Source organism: Chiloscyllium plagiosum, unplaced genomic scaffold, assembly GCF_037043375.1.
Source record: "Chiloscyllium plagiosum isolate Xiang-an unplaced genomic scaffold, Cpla_swu_hap1 HiC_scaffold_44, whole genome shotgun sequence".
Lineage (NCBI taxonomy): Eukaryota > Metazoa > Chordata > Chondrichthyes > Orectolobiformes > Hemiscylliidae > Chiloscyllium > Chiloscyllium plagiosum.
The window spans coordinates 25,439,305-25,455,438 of record NW_028270182.1 but is presented as its reverse complement, the minus strand read 5'-3'; the positions used below and the strand labels follow the sequence as shown (position 1 = coordinate 25,455,438).

The window sequence follows — 16,134 nt, the reverse complement described above, 5'->3', positions numbered from 1 at the left end:
AAATATTCATGAACATTGTGGGCAATTTAACATGGCCAACTCACCTCAGCTGCACACTTGTATACTATCACAATGTTATTGAAATCAATGCTCACACAAAGCACAATACATAAAGCCACACAATGGTCTTCATGACCATCTAATTACTGTTCAGGAAATAATCTGAGTAATTGTCTTGTTGTTCCTGAGATTAATCACCACAGTAAGCATCTGGTCATCATTCTCTCCAATAAATACAATGGGTGTCCACTGAAATTTCTGTTCAGTAATTATCCATGATACTTGTTGCTCAAAGCAGTGTTTATTCTTCATTACGAGTGGCCAATGATCCAAACAGCCATTGATTTTGATCTTATTATTACTGAGTGCAATAAACAGAGTAAACATCTGGTTATCATTCTTGCCAATAAATGCAAGAGCTGTCCTCTTACTTTTCAGTTCAGTAATTACACATGGTACTTGTTGCTGAAAGTGGTATTTATTCTTTATGACAATTGGCCGAGGACACTGACAGCAAGACATGTTGATAGTCCTGATTTGTTCATGTTTTTAAACAGGTTTTCAGGCCATGTATTTCAAAAAGAAGTAATTTGACTTTGTTCAAAATTAAATTTAAACATTTTCAGATATTTTCCATTCAAAATGTTTATTTGCTTATTCAGATCAAATTTGAATCTTGCCTCTGTAAAGTGAATTTATTGTGCTTTCCATTCATGGAAGTACTCATTTAATTGGTCCTCATTTTCATCTTAGATCTGATGGAAATTTGAAATACTGATTACAATGAAAATTATATGAATTATACATGAGTGATTTCTAAAAGAAATTCACGACAGGCGAGATAGGATTCTTGAACAGCCTGTATATTTGAATAAAGAAAACATTCCTTCCAAAAAACAAAGTTAAAAATCACACAACACCAGGCTATAGTCCAACATGTTTATTTGGAAGCACTGGCTTTCGGAGCGCTGCTCCTTCAACCACCTGATGAAGCGCTCTGAAAGCTAGTTCTTCAAAATAAACATGTTGGTTAATAACCTGCTGGTGTTTGATTTTTAACTTTGTACAGCTCAGTCCAACACTGGCGCCTCCAAATCATTCCAAAAGTAAAACTCTTAAGTCTGTCGTTTAAGAATTCAACAATCCTGCAACTAGATTATAATTCTCAGTTTATCTATCTTAATAAATATCTAATCAATGTCAGTGTAAATTCCCGGTAAACATCAACTCGTTTTGTTTATTAAAACACAAACTTTAATTGAAAATTCATTGTTATCACAATATGTGAATTATATTTTAGCTCTCCAGTGATATGAAGGGACCCTTGGACAGAAATTGGCTGTTCTAAATTCACCAACAGGGAGAGAAATCGGGACAAATACAAAGTCAATCAAACTCAATCAAACAGCAGCTAGAATCAATCACCTCCAGGATGAACCAGATTTTCTTACACCTTGACTTCCAGCCAGTGCCTGAGCATTATATACCTCTCTTGGAAATGTCAATAATGAAGGGTTTTAAACCCAGCTCATGACCACATGTGGATGTTTGTCAAAAAATTATTAATCATTTTACAAATCATGGAAAATATCTCAAAGCTCTTGAAATAAATTAATCACTGCACATAAAGCCACACGATGGTATTCAAGGCCACCTAATTACTGTCCAGTGCAAAACCTTTTGTCAGTATTGTATTGTTTTCAAGATGAATAACCACAGCAAACATCACGCTTTCACACCATCCCTAATATATATGCAAGAGATGCCTTCTTATAATTTACACACATCTTTCCCACACCATTAAATAGACTTCATTATTTACGACTAAGGATGCTGATAGTAACATGTTTTGAGATAAAGGAATTCCTAAATATAGGCGAGTTTTCTGATAGGTTCCCCCCAGTCATCATGATAAAAATGTAAATGCGGCTCAATACATTGTAACAGATACCCATTAAACTTTTTCATGTATTTACTCAGAGACAATGTTTAAAAATTTCCTCTATAAATGCTGTTGACTGTTTTTTGCTATGATACCCATGTTCGTTGTCGATTTACTTTCTTTATAATGCTGACACAAATGTCTGAATATTGATGACATGAAAAGCTGCATGGATTATATATTATATTTCTACAGAAGAAAAGCTGAGACAGCAAGTACAGATTGCAGGAGTATCTGAGAATGTTGAATGATCAATAATGACTCCATATCGAATGTATTTTCTAAAACATCATGCCAGCATTCTAATTCTCAGTTCAATTATACTAATTATTATGTAATCAATATCACAGCAAACCCGTTTGGAAATATTGAATAACTTAATGTATCAGTGTTCTAAAATAGATTACCAATTCATTGTTAGTCCAACAATCACACAGTAATTCAATTTAGATTTTGTAACAAATATCGTGAGATTCACATTTCAATTTAAATCATTATTTCTTAGTGCCAATTTTACAAAGAAACAAATACCTTTTGTTCCAGGTCAACACAACCACAAACCAAGCAATGATTCCTCATCCAACACTGACAGGAAATATCTGATATCTTCTCATTTGAATGTTCACAGAATTCATTGGATTAATATTCGGCCTTACAAATGAAGATACGTCTGATTGTTTTAGACTCCAATAATTAATTCTACATGTTACGGATAGTAATATGACATTTCTAATCATTTTAAGTTTACATTGACTAGTTTTAACACTAATTGTTACTTATATCTAATATTTAATCATTGATCACATCAGTATAGTCGGCTTTAAGTGTGGAATTAAGTCTCAGTGACGTAAGCATATTGCATGGTACTGTTTCCTAATGGTAGCGAATGCTGATTTTTATTTTAGTGCTGAAATCCTTGTTGATTTGCTGTTGTAGGGATGTCCCGAGCAGCCTGCCTTGGAATTAAAACACAAAATGGTGGAGGGGAGATAAATAAGACTAACAGTCTGTTTCAGTCTTAAGTTAAAAAAAGAACATTTTGTACAATCCTACTCCAAGTCCATAAGTATGCCATTCCAGACAGTGATATTCCAGATAGTGATAAGAGAATGCCAGCATACAGAAAAATGACCAACCCTGACTTTCATTAATGAAAGAATAATTGTACCAATGAATGAATAAACACCAACTGCAGGATAGATCCCAGCTAACTTCCACAGCTGCTATCAGGGAAACAGACAGGGTTTGATTGTCAGAAATAGTTACTATTTTAAAGTTGCTCAGAACATTTAAAAAGTTTCTAATTACATATTCTTGAGAATCGTAAATAAGGCAGTGTGAGAGGACCAAAGGACTGCAGCAATTAATTTTGTAATCTGAGGAAATAAACTGCACAGAGAGATCCCAAGGCCTGGAGATTATAGCACCTGTAAAACACCATGAATCAATAGGAAGCTCGGGCTATCCATTGCGATGTTCATCCAAAATTAGATGTTCTACAGGATCAGGTGTCTGTATAAGGAGGGAAGGACTGCATGTGGACATTGTAATACAGAAAGTGTGTAAAAATACTGCTTTTTACTGTACACGTTACAGTCTGTCATGGACCTCCCTTCTTAGATTGGCCTCGGGGGGGGGGGGGGGGGGGGGGGTGATCCCTGCATTAACTGATTGCAGCATGAGTAAACATCTTCCACTTGCCTGAGTTCTACCTATCTCCTCAATCTTCATTCCCTGTCCGGGGAAATCACCCCTACAGCTATTGTGACATTCCAATTCAATACAAACACTTATTATTACTTGCAGAGCGATATCATTTTATTGTTAATGTTTTTAACTTTTTTTGTGTGCAAGAAAACAATGTAGGTACATCCATTTGTTATTTAGTTCAACTTATACTAAATTTTAAATTATTGAAAAGACTACACGTGGGGGTGGCGGGGGGAAGAAAGTTTCTTCAGCTCAAATGTCACATTAAGTGACAATTTCCGTTTTTCAAATCATGTGACCTCCAAAATGATATTTATTTTAATTTCATTTTGAGATAGTTTTATTTTCTTCCAACATTAGTTGTCAATGAACAATAATCACACAATTATTAGTCATTTGCTACAAAATGACTTCCTGTACCAAATGTCATTAACTCGATGTTTAGTTCATAATAATACTCACTTTCCCGGCCTAATTATTTTCTTTCTAGTTCTGACATTTTTCTAAACATTTATCATAATTAAAGTTACATTAATAAAATAGACATGAACCGACCAAAAAAATTTGAACTATCTTCAATTGTTGCTAAGATTTTTTAATTATGAAAGCCACGTTTTATATTTTAATTTTCAGTTTATTAATCTTATTGAATATACAATCGACATCAGAGCAAAGTGCATTCAAAATATTAAGTCAATTTATCTATCAGGATTTTAGAAACAATTATCAATTACAATAATTATGCAATACTTTAACTTAGGCTTTATAACAAGCACAATGTGCTTTTAATATCTTCCATATTTCTTAGTGTGAGTGCTACAATATTAAAACCTGTTTGATAAGGCAAATACACCCACAAAAGACCAATAATTGCCATTGCAACATCATTTGTAAATATCTGACTTTTGCTCATTTGAAAGATCACAGTCTTCTCAGCCATTGAAATTCAGAGAACACCAGTTACTTTGCACTGCAATATTTCTCTTCATTTCTGAATATTACTCAGTGGAATAGGAAGAGGAGATACCTCATTATTCTTAAATTCATTAATAAAAGTTTTCAAATCGATTTGTTGCCAATACCTAATAATTGTTCAATTCGGTAAGGGACATGTGGAACTATGATTTCATATAATAACTAATGCAAGGACATTGCAATGTACAATCACTCAATCATTCTGAATATTGCTTTTCATTTTAAACTTGGAAATACTTTGGAATTGATTTGATTGGAAATCACTTTAATGTTAACATTTATTGTGTTTTTAATCACAATAACAATTGAATATTTTTGTACTGGAATATTTTTGTGCAAAATCATTTAAATTCCCATGAATTTTTTGAACACACAAAAAGGGTTGGCATCTATCTTATTTCATTAAACAATCACAGGAAATGGTGACTTCTTAGAAATCGTACATTTTCAGAAAGAATGAAAGTTGTCTTCAGCTGAATAGGCACATTGATTGACCAATTCATCATTTTGTTCCAATTTACGTGTAGATCAAAAACATTTTAATTTTCATTTCAGAAAATGAGAAACTTATGAACATATAGAATAATTAAATTCATTTTTATTTATAATGCACAGTAATCACACAATTCTGTCAAGTTGTTGTTCCACAAGTGATCATAAAAATCATGTTTAATTAAGACATTTTTTAACTCCCATCATTATTGTAAATGACTACTGAATTTTCAGTAGATTACACACAGTATCCAACCATTTACTTCCAATCCAATTATCACAATAAACATCTGATTAGTTTTCAGCCCTGCCCAGCCTGGTTGGGAATGTTACAAAGGAATCTTGTGCAATTCTGGTCGTGTCTCTGTTACCAGACCAGAGGGTACAATTTCAATTCCCACCTTGCACAGAGCTGTGCCAGAGCAGCTCTGAATGTTGATAAGAAAATATCTAAGAATCGAATGAATTGTCTTTCAATTCAACATTAGATATTTTTTCATTTGTTGTTCATTTGTTGTTCATTCCAATAATCACAGTATCTGCTATATATTTTCTTCAGTCCGCTAATAACGGAATGTATCTAATTCCACTCAATCAATATTCTTTGCAAAATATTTGATAATGTTGCACTCACAAAGATGAAATATGCAAAGTAAAAATATTCCTTGATTTTCTTTTGTTCTGAAGAGCTGAGTTCAGACTGCACGTAGAACTTGATGCTTCAAAGGTATAAATATGAGAAAAAAATCAAGTTCTTCTTCAGTTAAATAAACAAATGCCACTTCCAACTATATATCAATTTTTAGTTATTGATCTGTTTATGAGTTGTCTGAAATTTGTTTTTAGTTTTCCACTCATCTATTTATATTGAATGTAAGATTGAAATGCTGTGAAAATATCCAAGTGCATTTATTTAAAATTGAATTTGCATATTTCTCTCTAATCTCATTTATTGCATGATGACTTAACTGTGTTTTGTTCAGCAAACCTAGTGAATACTAAAAATTGTCTAATCTTAAAGAAGATCTTTCACATCCAGTTATCAGTCTGTTCCTAGTTCATGTAAATATCTAAATTTATTGAAATCAATGTTCACACAAAACAGTGCACATAAAGCGGCACAAAGATATTCATCATCAGCTGATTACTATTCAGTGGAATAACCTGAGTAAATATCTTATTGTTCCGAGGACAAATGACAACAGTAAGCATTTATTTACTATTCTATGCAGTTAATGCAATTGATGTGCTATATTTCAGTTCAGTCGTTAATGTTGATTTATATGGTTTAAACCAATAATTCTACTTTATCACGGATATTGACTGTACTACAATAATGTTGGGAAGCAAATTTTTGTCGATCTAACAATCTTGAAGATCCTTTTTTGTTGTGTGTGTACAAAAGACAATTCAAATTATAACCATTATTATTACAAATTGAACAATTACTGCATTTTAAATTTGTGAAATTCCTACATTTTTGCAAAAGGGTTAGTCTTCACTGTATATGTCACATTAAAAAACTGCTATTTCAAATCATGCGTGCTACAAAATGATTATTGTTTTCATTTCATTGTCAGAAAAGAACTGCTTTGACCATGTTGATTTTGTTTGTCATTTCTATTCCAACATTATTCATCATTGTACAATAATGACAATATTATTAAAATTGCTCATATGCCACATGTCATTGACTACATTGTTTGTTCAGTTTCAAGCTCACTTTCATGACCTACTAATTCTCTTCCTAATTCTGACACAAATCTTTAAACATTGATCATAATATTAATCATATAAATTGATGTAACATATCTCTACAAGGAATCCGGTGGATGGAAATTCACAATTCTTGTATTACATACATTTTTAACTTAAAAAAAGAAGAATTTTGCTCAATAATCACTGAATGGCTCATTTTTCTTCAATCCATAAAGCTAGGTATTATGTTTTATTCCTCAGTTTACTGATCTTAATAAATATGCAATCAACATCACAGCAACGTGCTTATGAAATATTGAATCATTTTAATTCTACAAAAGACAACATTAATTATCAAGTCACTGCCATTACAATAATGGAACAATTATTTATAAAAAAAAAGTCTTTTGAACAAGTACAGTGCAATTCACATTTAGATTTAATCCATTATTTGCAAGGAATACAAATGCGGTGCTGCTTTTCGTGGAAGGATCAGAACGCGGTAACTACACTCTCAAACAGAATGGCATATGATCAGAACCAGGTTGGAGAAAAACTTTACAATGCTTTGCACAGTAATTAAATGGAATTGCATTACATTTCACGACGAGAGCAGATTTTTTCCAGCAAATTCGAAGGCAGGTTTGCAGATGGGAAAGCAAACAAGAAAACTCCGTTCTTGTCCATGTAAAAGGCTGCAGTTGAAGAAGGAAGCAGTTTCTGCCCAGTTTCGAATTGGGGACCTTTCGCGTGCGAGGCGAACGTGATGACCACTACACCACAGAAACAAGCGACGAGCAGGTTGACTTTACTGCAATTTCGATTCTTGCTTTGCTAAATGATTTCACCCATTGCTCGAAACAGGTCGACTTTCACGTTTACACAGAACACGAAACACTCCGGACTACAGGGAAAATGCACAAAGCTGAGCAGGCCGTGTTCCACATCGTACCGTGCAGCATAGTTACAGTCACTGTGTCTGTTTTGCAGAATAAAAGTCCCAAAGAATGTTCTCCACCCTAAACCCGGAGGTAGCATTACAATCCGAGAACGACAGATCACATTGTTAGGATGCTCTGACCTCGGAGCCAGTTCGAGATGCCACTTTCCTTGTCTTTTTGCCTTAACCGTCATAGATGTTCACACCTGGACATGAGCCACATGGATACCAACTGAGTTTGAAACCTATGTGGGAATCGACGAGAAGCGACTCAATAAATTTCGCTAAATTCCATGGTGCTTTTTAGAAATGCAGTTTCTGTTCACCTCAATCTAAAATCCAGTTTCTGAACATAGTAACAGAAGTCAAAAGGTAATTACCTCACCCCACCCCCACTCCGGAAGAGGTGCTAACTGCCCTTGAGTGCTTTTTGTTCTCGATGTGAAGAGCTCTCACGCCTGAGTCACCTTCACGTCTCTGGTTGCTGAGTGAATCACAAAGAAGGAATTTCACCAGAGCTACAACTGCCTCACTTCCCCACTCGCCCTCCCCGTTTACTAATTCCTCAGTGATTTAAAGAAAACCAAATGGATGCGATGTCATTCTGTAGCCTCTCTGTCGATTCCTCCATTTCAGTTCCAACATGACTTAGATCTCGGGGCGCACCTTAATACAAGCGACGCTATGAAAGCACAGGTCCAGAGGTTCCTCTGAGAGTGGAATTTATTTCATTGCTGTTGCTGATTGAATGAGCCACTAACGTGCGAACTGCTTCAAAACATGATTCAGGACCTCTCGTGCCAACTCTCGCATGTTGAATAACGACAGACAGCTTCCAAATGAGGTCTTTCAGAGACGACTTTGGGGTACATTTGACAGACAGACAAGTTCAGGAATCCGTGGTGCGCTGTGACACCAGCGCATCAGCTTAATCCCTGTCTTTGAACCGGGCCGCCTGCGCAAGGAATGCAAATGCGGTACTGCTTTTCGTGGAAGAATCAGAACGCGGTAACTACACTCTCAAACAGAATGGCATATGATCAGAACCAGGTTGGAGAAAAACTTTACAATGCTTTGCACAGTAATTAAATGGAGTTGCATTACATTTCACGACGAGAGCAGATATGTTCAAGCAAATTCGAAGGCAGGTTTGCAGATGGGAAAGCAAGCAAGAAAGCTCCGTTCTTGTCCATGTAAAAGACTGTAGTTGAAGAACAAAGCAGTTTCGAACGTAAGGCGAACGCGATGACCACTACACCACAGAAACAAGCCGCAACCGGTCGTGCTGCGGCTCAGTGGCATCCAGCACTGAAAGTTGAAGCCATTCTACCTTCCACCTTTCTGTTTCCAATCGCTCGTTGTTGTCCAGCGTAACTGACATCTTGCAAACGTAAAAAAAAGAGACGTGAAATTGATGACAAAATATAAACAAATATGTCGTCAATGTTTGGACCGTAGGGCGAGGTGGAATAGGCTGGGATGACTTTCCCTGCAGCCTAACGACTGCGACATGATCTTATGGAAGGGTTGTAAAATGAGTATATACGTGTTTTACCCAAGTTGGGGTGAGTTGAAAACTCGAAAGCATAGGTTTAAGGTGAGTGGGCTGAAATTGACAAAGGACCTGAGGCACATTTCCCACACAGAAGGTTGTGTGTGTGTGGAATGAGCTACCAGAGGAAGTGGAGGAGGCTATTACCCTCAGAAAATTGCCAAGGTAATCGGATGAGTTTCTGGATAGGATGGGTTTAAAGGGATTGGGGCCAAATGCTGGGGAACGGGACTTGTTTAATTTTGACTATGTGGTGAGCATGGACGAGATACACCGAAGTATCTGTTTCCACGCGGTGTACCCCAATAACGTCGTGTTGCTTACACCGGCTTTAAAGGATTACTTTTTAGCGGAGTTTGCCGTCGCAGTCTGTGGCACAATCATTTAGTCTGTTCGACTGGTCACGGGAAAGGTAGTATTGTGAAACACTGCAGAAACGAACGACTTCCTTACTTTTGCTCCGACTGTGAAATTTTCCCAGATCCTCAGATGAGGATTGTTGCAGCTGGAAGTTACCTCAGAAACTCTGTTAACTCATAATGTATTGAGCGAATCGCAAAACAGAAAGCATTTAACACGGAACACAAACAAAACTGGCAAACCAAATGCATTTTCAGACACAGCGAAGCATGAATGCTAAATGTGAAACAGTCGGAGGGCATGAGTTATAAAGTCATCACACAACTAACAACAGGGCAATTCCAAACTACTCTTTCAAACATACTGCAGCCTTAGTGCACCACCACTTCCCAGACAATGCTGAAAAGAGAGAAAGAAAGAACCTAATAAGAATGGGCCACAAAAAGTGAATTTCACCAATCACAGTCTCGATTAGATTACCTTTCCCTTCCGATGGCTCCAGGACGGAAATGAAGGAAATGGGAAAAATTCAATAACATTTGACACCGAAATTCACTGGAAGGATTTTCCCATTCGCCAGAAAACCAAATAATGAGGAGTCGAGTCATCGCAGGACTTTGTTTCACAACAGCAATGAAATAACAGTCTCCATTCGGTTCCAGTACAAGCTCAACCTGCCTGGAACATAAAGCAGCAGTAGAGCTGCTTGCGGTTTTCCGTGCGGGAGGCGAGCAGTACCATGACAGCACAGACACTTTGAGAAAATCTGCACTCTCCAACACCACAGTTAACTCTCCAGGAATCATACCAAATTTGTTAAAACCTCAACTGGCCAGGAACGTAAAGCAGCTTGAACCTGCGATTTACCGTGTAGGAGGCGAACACGATCAAGTCAAGTTGGACACTGACCCCCGTCTCCATAAAGCAAACTCCCAGTCCTGCTTTTTATCTGAACACGCCGCAGCCACAGAAATTGCAGTGGGGGGACTCGAGCCTAACCTTCTTTAGTAATTGAGTTCTGAACCAGGAGCCTCCCGCTCCTTGACTACCCTTCATAGGGCTGATTCGGTTCGAATAGTGAAATTTCCTGTGTCTCATCCGCAGGACATCCTGCAGAATTTTCAGACAGCGCCATCCTCCCTGTGACATGTACGTGCTGGATAACATTCTGTTGTGTCATGTGTTCCGGTTTTCCCAATATCACCGTTCTTTAACTCCCTACATCCTGTTGGTCGAACTGTGATTCCAGTCAGAATCACAAACGTGTAACAAAACACCTTAGCTGTGCTGGCTCTCTACAGAGATAAATGTGCTCCTCTTTTCGTATCATTCTCTTGCCTTCTCCCTGTAACTCTGCACATTTTTACTTCCAACATGAACATTGAATGAGTTTTCAATAACTCGATTGAAACTGCGTCTTTGTCAATGTCAGACCCTAACCATTCCCGATGTGAAAACGTTTCTCCTCATGTACATTTTTCTTCTTTTACTAATGTTTTTAAAACTCTGCCGAATCGTTCTCGATTCTTTCAGGCGTCGGGATCATTCTCCCTTCCTTTTTTTCCTCTGTCTTACCCACTCATGTCTTGGAAAGGTTTAACAAGGCCAGCGTTTGGCCTTCTGCTCTCCAAGGAGACCTGTCCCAACTTTCCAAATTACTTTTATTGTTGACATTCCTCATATACCACACCATTCTCATCAACCTGTTCAGTGCTGTTTTCAATCATTTCACGTTCCCACTTCCTAAAGTTTCACACCCAGATCTGTGCGAATATCCAGATGGTGGATTACTCAGAGTGGGATTCTGTGGGTGAACATCCTCTAACACTTGTTTCCCTTTCACCACATGTGGTACTGTGCCATACCCACTACAATGACACTTCTGACCCCAAAACTCAAAAGGAATTTGAAAGGGTGCAACTAAATGATTTTCATCTATTTATCAATCAGTTGATAGGACGACCGGGCAAAAGTGAAATCAAACAACCAAGGCTCGATGGCGACTTGAAGAAAGACATTCTCCCGTGCCAGTATTAACACAAGCTGCTAAGCGAAGATCATGCCCTAGACACTCTTCCATTGCCAAAACCAAACCAGCTGACATTCGGTCAGGTCCAACCACATCCCAATTTGTTCTCAGATTTCTAAGCATCAAAGTGTTTTAAGAATATCGCCTTGTCATTTTGTCTCCTTGTTCACAGGGCAGTGCTGTTTATCCCTTCCGCTTGGACTACGTTGTCTCCATCGGCAGAGTATTCAGCTATTTCCCTCCACCAGCAAGCAGTGTGAGGAGAGGCAAGTGCGGATACACTCTAAAGTTCACTCTCATCGGCACAGCCAGTTCCATCAAGTGCTGGAAATCAGCAAGTTTGATTGGGAACTTCCTGCAAATATCATTTATCTGAGAAGTGATAAAGATGTTGAGCTGGTGGGTAAGACATAAATGTAATCCGGACTCTCTACCCTCAGGTAAATTCATGTGAGGGCATTTTTGTGCAGCCTGTTTGCTGTTCAAAATCCATCTTCACACAGCAATCCTGCAGAAAGGCTTTTGTCACAGTAACATCGACTTTTTTGCTGCAATCGGGCAGCAGTTAACATCTGAGCCTCAACATTCCCAGATAAAGACAATCCGAGTGAAAGTCTCACTCACTGAGAGCCATCCCCACGTCTATGAGCTGCGGGGCTGCAGACAGTTTAACGCAGAAGATAGGGTTAACAATGAGACTTTGTTTCACCATCAGCCACTCTGTCCCAGAGGCAGGAAGAGGACAGCATCAATGCGTGGGGTCACTCACGCGCCGACAGAAGCTGTTCAGCCCATCGAGTCCATGGCGACTCTCTGACGCTTGTATATCCCTGTGGTTATTCATAGTTGATAATGTATGTCCTAATAATGCGGAGCTGTGCCTGTATCGCAATTCTGTCTCCAACAAATTGATCCAATTGTAATTCACAGCTTTTCATTTCACTGCTGTGTGGAACGGCGTGGGGAATAACTGCAGGGCGTCATGCGCATAGAGCACACTACAACTGATGCGTCTCACCTTCACCAGTTTATTCCCAGCTCTGGCAAGAGATTTTGCGAATCAGATCAGAGCACACCGACAGAGAACAGGAAAAAAGATTCCAGAACTTCAGAAGTGTGTTTCCTCATTTGTGTAAATTTCCCGTGTGTATCAGTATGAAATATTCATTTCAGATACATTGAATGAAAGGAAGCGGAAAGTGAAACAACAGATAATGCGTAGAATGGAGATCTATTATAGAGAAACACTGGAGGGGGCAGTACACACACTGAAACATGGAATTGTCAACGAGTAGAGGATGTTTTCAATCCATTAATTTCCGGGTTATGAGCCCAATACACTCCCGCTGGGCCGCTCTGTTAGCGCTGACCATAGCAGTCTTCAGCTTTTCGTCTGGCTTGTGGCATGTACCTCAGAGGATGATTTCAAAAGGTCTTCACTATTATTGTGTAACACTCTGTGGCGCAGATGTGTCCCAGCTGTGTCAATATAACCTGTGACTAACTTGCCACATTCTGTTGGTTTAACTGTGATTTCACTCAGAATCACAAAATATGTCACAGTGCAAAGTGAGGCTATGCAGCCCTCAAACAATAAGGAAATGTCTATGTCGGTCGATTGGTTGACTTTATTTGATTGATTGATTGTCACATGAGCCTCAGTACAGCGAAAACTTTTGTTTGCGATTGGTAAAGGCAGATCATACTAATCAAGGACATGTAGATCACAGCATAAGTGAAATAAAATTTTGGACAGATTAAGGCTTTCAGGTTACTCCGCACAGGACGTGCACTCGGCAAAATCCACATTAACAGGATCAGCATCATTTGAAGTTAGGGAATCCATTTCTCAGTCTTGTAACGACCTCCAAGAAGTTGCTGTTGTGTGTCTTTAAGCTTCGGTACCTTGTTCTGAACTCAAGCTCATCAAAATTATACATTCTGAGTCAAAAATAGAACCAAATGCAAAACTCCAGTGCTCAAGTGTGACTTCTCACACGTACATCACCCACCCGAGGCGATATCATACCCAAGACCAACAAGCCAGAGCCGCAACAGAAGCATGATCCATAAATCAGGGGAGTTTCCTTGTTTAAAAATTAGGGTTTTTCTGTTGTTTCGGAGGGAAGGCCGCACTGAGATTTAATAACAGCTCCTTGCCATTCTGACTTCCGGTTCCCCGGAGGCTGTTCTCGCCACTTCTTTTGCGAGCAGGCTCCCATCATTGGCAGCTGGACGAACTCATCTTCAATTGGCAATCAGTGTTGTGGGAGAGAAACATGAACGCGCTTTTCAGCCCACTATCAAACACGGGGTTGTGGAGCGCGGGAGGGGGTTAGAGGTAGTGGGAGTTATGGAAATTCTGGAAAGCTGTACAAAAGAGAGATCGCGCATGTTCAGGACTTAATATTCTTTAGGGAACCTTGTGCAAATAATGCCATCTGAGACAGATAGAAATGTGAAGAACTGCAGGGAAAGAGAGAATCTCTCCCAGTCATCTGTGTCTGTGTCCTTCTCGAAGTCACAGCGAGGGCTCTGCTGTCTGAATCAGCATGGGATGTAACCGCAGCGAGTCCTATCGCTCAGGCACGTTGCACCTGATGTGTATAAGCTTTATCACTTACCGCCAGCTCAGAGAACAGATTTCACAGCTCACATCATCCCAGAGTGACAGGGAACAGAAGAAAGCGATTCAGACCATCATCTGAACACCTGCTGGGAAGAAAACGGATGTGGGAGAGCAAACAGTCCCGACCAGTGCATGTTTCCAGCATGTACAATCTTGGTCTGTGTGACAACAAAAGCAGGAACCAGAAACTGTTTATCTTGCTTCTTAAAACAGTCGTGAAAATGTTGCAGAGCATAGATACATCTACCTGCTGTTAGTGAAGTGATGAAAAGCATACGACAGTTCACAGAGTATGACCTCTGGGTTATGGCCTCAGCACGCTCCAACTGTGATCCTCTGCTCACCGGATTTGAACACAAACAAAGTAATGACTCAGTGACAAATTCTGTTGAAACGGATTCTGTGAGGAATTGAAACCAATGGAATGAAAAGCCCCTTGAGAGCGGGATGCAACATTAACTGTGAAGAGATTGTTTTCCAGGCTCCAGGAGAGTGCTGTTTCCATGGGTCAAAATCAGGATAGATAGATTGAACCAGCGTCGAATGTTATTGTAGGGAGCCCTGCCGCTTAGACACACTGCACCATTTACATTTGCAAGTTACTTGTTATACTCCCCCTTTGCTCCTTTCTTTCCTTTAATTTTCCTTTAACTTAAAACATTGGCATGGTGGCTTAGTGGTTAGCACTGCTGCCTAACATTAACAAGGACCTGGATTTAATTCCACCCTTGGGTGACTGTATGCAGTTTGCATATTCTCCCAATGCTTGTGTGGGTTTCCTTTGGGCGCTCCAGTTTTCTCCCACAGTCCAAAGATATGCAGGTTAGGTAGACGGCCAATATTAAATTCCCCGTAGTATCTGCAGACTAGGTGGATTAGCCATGGAAAATGTGGGGTTGCAGGGATAAGTTTGGGGTGGGGTGGTGGGACTGAGTGGGATGCTGTTCAGAGGGGCAGTGGACACGAGGGGCCAAATGTAAAGCACGGACCTTTTGTGTAGAGGGGACAATTTCAAAATCGTTACTGAGGCAAAATGCACAAATGAGCGAAACAACAAAGCAACCACAGAAACTGGTGTTACAAGACGGGGTAAACCCCCTCTGCCAATGTAAACCAACAAAACAGAAATTATTCACCCCGTGCTGTATTCTGTTAAAATTCAAGAGGCAAAGAACCAACCCAAAAATCACTACTTAAAGTTAAAAATAAGAACTTTATTGCTTTTTATTGACAGAAAATAATCAACCTACAACTCCTTTCTCAAAACTTTCGGCTCTACAATACCTTCCCTCACGCAGACCCCAATAACTTTTACAAAAAAGTTCAAATTTAAAAACCAGCCAGTTGTCGAATCTTCTCTTTGTATCTTCCTCTGTAGATGTTTTTCTTCAGGTCTGTGTTGATGCTTTTTTTCTGTGCAATCTATTTCTCCAGGTAGGCACCTCTTGGAGATTTTACTAACATCCTACATCTGTTGGTCTTTTAGCTGCTCTCTTTGCTGTTCTTTGTCGCTCTGGGTAACTGTGCAAAATGTCCGATATTTGTCCCACAAAACGTCGGACCGTTTCATTGGTTTTAACATTGTAAAAATACCAAATTCAAACTTGATTGGGTCATAATTTAAACTGATTGGCCGAATTCAAATTTGATTTTTGTATCCATGTAACACAGTTCTTAGTTGTTTTGACCAAATATTATGTTGTTCCCCTGTTCTGGACTCCTTGTGCTAGCCAGACATTTCAGCACCATTATACCCACAACTTCATAACACCGGCATTTGCCAAGACAGTCTATTTCTCTCAACATC

At 38.9% G+C, this 16,134-nt stretch overlaps 1 non-coding gene across 1 annotated transcript; it reads right to left on the bottom strand.

Annotated features, from left to right (window-relative positions):
• Positions 1 to 7,532: 7,532 nt before the first annotated feature.
• On the bottom strand, positions 7,533 to 7,605 carry trnaa-cgc (transfer RNA alanine (anticodon CGC)). Its single transcript has one exon. It is a non-coding gene; the product is annotated as a tRNA-Ala (tRNA).
• Positions 7,606 to 16,134: the final 8,529 nt, after the last annotated feature.